The sequence below is a fragment of the Lithobates pipiens genome, unplaced genomic scaffold, assembly GCF_037356315.1.
Source record: "Lithobates pipiens isolate NorthernLeopardFrog02 unplaced genomic scaffold, aLitPip1_a1.2 Scaffold_30, whole genome shotgun sequence".
Taxonomy (NCBI): Eukaryota; Metazoa; Chordata; class Amphibia; order Anura; family Ranidae; genus Lithobates; species Lithobates pipiens.
In genome coordinates this window covers 88,540,774-88,545,489 of record NW_027507791.1, presented here as the reverse complement: position 1 = coordinate 88,545,489, position 4,716 = coordinate 88,540,774, and the positions used below count along the sequence as shown (strand labels likewise).

General features: G+C 45.2%; 1 pseudogene; it reads left to right on the top strand.

Moving 5' to 3' along the window:
- Positions 1-3,688: 3,688 nt before the first annotated feature.
- Positions 3,689-3,797, top strand: LOC143949812 (5S ribosomal RNA; annotated as a pseudogene).
- The last annotated feature ends 919 nt before the right edge of the window (positions 3,798-4,716 follow it).

Sequence of the window (4,716 nt, the reverse complement as noted above, 5' to 3'; positions counted from 1 at the left end):
CCAGTGTGATGTGTCTGTGTCTGTGTCATGTCAGTGTGATGTGTCTGTGTATGTGTCATGCCAGTGTGATGTGTCTGTGTCTGTGTCACGTCAGTGTGATGTGTCTGTGTCACGTCAGTGTGATGTGTCTGTGTCATGTCAGTGTGATGTGTCTGTGTATGTGTCATGTCAGTGTGATGTGTCTGTGTATGTGTCATGCCAGTGTGATGTGTCTGTGTATGTGTCATGTCAGTGTGATGTGTCTGTGTATGTGTCATGCCAGTGTGATGTGTCTGTGTATGTGTCATGCCAGTGTGATGTGTCAGTGTATGTGTCATGCCAGTGTGATGTGTCATGCCAGTGTGATGTGTCAGTGTATGTGTCATGCCAGTGTGATGTGTCATGCCAGTGTGATGTGTCATGCCAGTGTGATGTGTCATGCCAGTGTGATGTGTCATGCCAGTGTGATGTGTCATGCCAGTGTGATGTGTCGTGTCAGTGTATGTGTCAGTGTAATGTGTCGTGTCAGTGTATGCGTCGTGTCAGTGTATGCGTCAGTGCCATTGTATGTGTCAGTGTATGTGTTTTCAGTGTATGTGTTTTCAGTGTATGTGTTTTCAGTGTATGTGTTTTCAGTGTATGTGTTTTCAGTGTAGGTGTTTTCAGTGTAGGTGTTTTCAGTGTTGGTGTTTTCAGTGTTGGTGTTTTCAGGGTAGGTGTTTTCAGGGTAGGTGTTTTCAGGGTAGGTGTCAGCGTGATGGTCAGTGTAGGTGTCAGCGTGATGGTCAGTGTAGGTGTCAGCGTGATGGTCAGTGTAGGTGTCAGCGTGATGGTCAGTGTAGGTGTCAGCGTGATGGTCAGTGTAGGTGTCAGCGTGATGGTCAGTGTAGGTGTCAGCGTGATGGTCAGTGTAGGTGTCAGCGTGCTGGTCAGTGTAGGTGTCAGCGTGATGGTCAGTGTAGGTGTCAGCGTGATGGTCAGTGTAATTGGCAGCGTGATGGTCAGTGTAATTGGCAGTGTAGGTGCCAGGTGGGTCGGTGTAATTATCAGGTGGGTCAGTGTAGGGGTCAGTGTGATGTGAGTAGTGCAGGAAGTAGGAGTCAGGTGGATTAGTTTGTGTCAGGGGGTCAGTGTAGGGGTCAGATAGGTCATGTGTAGCAAGGGCAGGGTAAGGTGGAGTCATGGGCGCAGCCGGGGGGGGGGGGGGGGGGGCGGCAAAATTAGGTTTTCGCCTAGGGTGTCAACGATCCTTGCACCAGCCCTGTTCACGTGTGTCATTATTGATATAGTTGTTTATTTTATTGTGCTAACTTTTACTGAGGAAAGAGTCTGTTTGCACTGTATGATCTCACTGGCTTGGGTTTCACATATGCGACTTTGAACTTATGAAGCACTGGACACTTTAATATTGCTTATATATTTTATGTTCTATTCCAGCACTTGACACTTTATTCACTTATTGCTTTATTTATGGTTATAATAGCCGGGTTACACTATTGTTTTTGTATGTAATTTGGTTACCCTAGGTATAACCTATTAAGGGGTTATTATTTAATTAATAGCAAACACTAAGCACTTTAGATTAATTTAGTATTCTTAAGGTAGCGCATCACCATTTATTTGATTTTGATATGTTGTTTTTAAAGAACCTCCATTTTGTAAAAACCTATGGAGGAACAAAAGAGTAAGGTGGCATTTTAAGATTTTGGTGACAGGTTTTTTCCTCTGACACATTTACTGCTGCATCAGGCTAAACCTTAATAGTGGTGTTGAAGCTGAACTATTGCTCAAGCAGTGCATGCGATTTCTTCTGATGGTACCTCTGCTTTGTGCATCGGGTTAAGGTGAAACGGGGGGTTACAACACCCCAGAAATAGAGCTAGAGGAGTCCCCCTCTAGCTCTGGTAAGCCTACTCATCTCTAAGATGGCATCCTCCCCTGAGGAGTGACTGGTTAGAGTGAGCATCAGGGGTATGGAATGTTTGCAATTGTTTTCAACACTGCAGCCCCTGTCTATTTTACCAAAGGGGTTCTTTTTTCCCTCAGCCTTGATGGGTTTAAAAAAAAATAAAAAACTTTAGCGACTTTTAATCACACGGGTTCTCGTTCATTGCCCAGGACCCTTTAAACTGGGGAACTAGGGGAGGGAGAAGATGAATCCCCTCAGGGGACCGTGGTGAGGCTGATGACTCTTCTGAGGTGTCAAATGTGGGTGAACCAGCTGGTTTCAATGTCTTGCTGAATGGTCCACTCCACGTTTATGCTCCCTTAACTGAGTGTTTAGGTTCGCTAAAGCCTACTCAAACTGTGCATGCTTTTTCCTGTCCAGTTATTGTCGGAAAAGCCTCTTTTGTATCTGAGATCATCTCCCAGATAAATGTTGTTTTTTCCTTCTAAAAGTTTACACTTTATCCTATGGTGAAGGAAATTACTAGCAATTAACGCAGTATATCCTCTGTTAATAAGAGCTCTTATTTTGCAGACAATGCTCAATTGCTTAGGCATCCAACGAATAAAGTTGGAATTCATGTTAAAAATAACAATAAAAAACACTTTTTTTTTTTCTCTGTCAGATTGAGCAGCCTGGCTGACAGTAATTGCTTAATCGTTGAGGCCAGTTTAACAGGTGTTCTAGGTATCCTGCTCAGCAGGCCCAGAATTCTGGCAGCTTTATGCTTGCAAAAATTGCTTGTGAGTTTCTTTTGTAGAACATCCACAAGGTCCTCTTGCAGGTGCTGGCTTATAAACTAGCCAAACGCACAACTGCTGAGATGCCTATGGCAGTTTGTACCTGTATAGGAGACTGCCAGGGAATACCAGGTGCTATACACGGTTCTGTGTACATTCTTGCTAAACGCATGAGTGCAGGAACACACATCAGCGGAGGATAAACTTCCTTTCACTATGCAGAAACTCCTGCCTAGTCTTCCTTTTGCAGTGGAACAGCTATTTGAGGATGCTTGGATAATTTATCCAAAGAAATTCTAGTGGGAAAAGTACCCCCTTTTTTCCATTTAAGTGCCAGGAGCATCAGCCTCCAGGCAGTCACCATGGCTTCCGCCATCAGGTTCAGTAGGTAATCCTCAGTTAACCCTAGTAACAAAAAGGTCTTGGAGGAAAACCTACAAGATACTTGAAGCCTCCTTATCAGGAGACTCCCCGCTAGCTCAATAAGGGAGAATTCTTCTGCAGTTCTCATGGATCTGACAGGAAGACGAATGGCTCCAAACTGGAGTTCCAAGAGTTTCCGTCTCCTCGTTACAGTCCACTAAAGGGTATTTTGTACCCCAGGAAAGAATCGGTTCCTTAAAGGAACTGATTCGGTGGGTCAAAACAGAGAAGAATCCTTCGATTTATCTTTGCATGTGTTTATTGGGAAAGATGGTGGCTTCTTCAAGGTCGTTCCTTCATGCGCAGTTCCATTCAAAACTGCTGCAAAACAGTATCCTGTCAACTTGGAACAAGAAGTTCCAAACTCTGGACTTCCCGTTGCGTTTATCCGCTAAAGTGCATCAGAGCCTCAATTGATGGTCGATATCCAAAAATCTTCAAAAGGGAAGATCCTTTCTACCACTTACCTGGAAAGTGGTAACAGATGCCAGCCCTTTTGGCTGGGGAGCAGTCCTGGAAGAAGCGTCTGTCCAAGGGAAATGGTCCAGATCAGGAGGCCTGGATGCTCAGACTACAAAATTTGTCCTGTCGGGATCCAGCCTACGGCCACATCACCCTGAAAGCACCCAATCTCAGAGGCTAAGCAGGGTCGGGCCTGGTTAATACCTGGATGGGATACCGCCTGGGAATACCAGGTGCCATAGGCTCAATCCGACAGTGTCACAGCTCTGGCTTATATCAGTCGCCAAGGGGGCATGAGAAGTCGTGCGGCCCAGAAGGATGAAGGTGAATTTCTTTTCTGTCTTGGGCAGAAAGCAACATTCCTTGTCTATCAGAAATTTCATTCCAGGAATGGAGAATTGGCAGGTGGACTATGAGTCGCTAACTATTGTTTCCAGGAGAATGGTACCTTCACCCCGTCATCGTTCTGTCAATATGCCAAGGATGGAGAGTTCATGACGTGGGTCTATTGGCGTCCGGGATCCGATGGCATACGAAACAGATGCCTTGGTATTTCCATGGGATCAGTTTTCACTGATCTATGCTTTCCATCCTGTTCTGCTTCTGCGCCTTCTTTGCAGGATCAAGCAAGAAGGGAAGGAGGCGAATCTTGTGGTCCAGGAGATCTTGGTTTGCCGAGATCATAAAGATGGTGGGGACCCTTGGTCCCTACCACTGTGGCCAGACCTTCTTTCGCAAGGTCTGGTATTCTATCCTTCCTTACAACGCTAAATTTAACGATTTGGCTATTGAGACCGACATTCTAAAATAAGACTGCGTGCTGTCAGCTTCAGTAGTTTCTACTTTGGTTATGCTAGGAAGCCGGCCTCCAGTGTCATACTAATGAGTCTGGAAGGCATATGTCTCCGTGTGATTCCAGGGGTTGGCACCCGAGGAAATATGTCCTAGGTAGGATCCTTGAATTCCTACAGATGGGGTTTGTATTTTTATTCAGGGGGAAACATGGATTAATCCTCCAATTGAGTCACCCCTGAATCCTTGGGACTTAAAATTAGTCCTGTTTGGCTTTACAAAAACAGCCTTTTTGAGCCAATACAGGATTTTTCCATTGGTTGTCTTGACGAGGAACATCCATTTTCCTGGTTGCCATATCTTCTGCAAGAA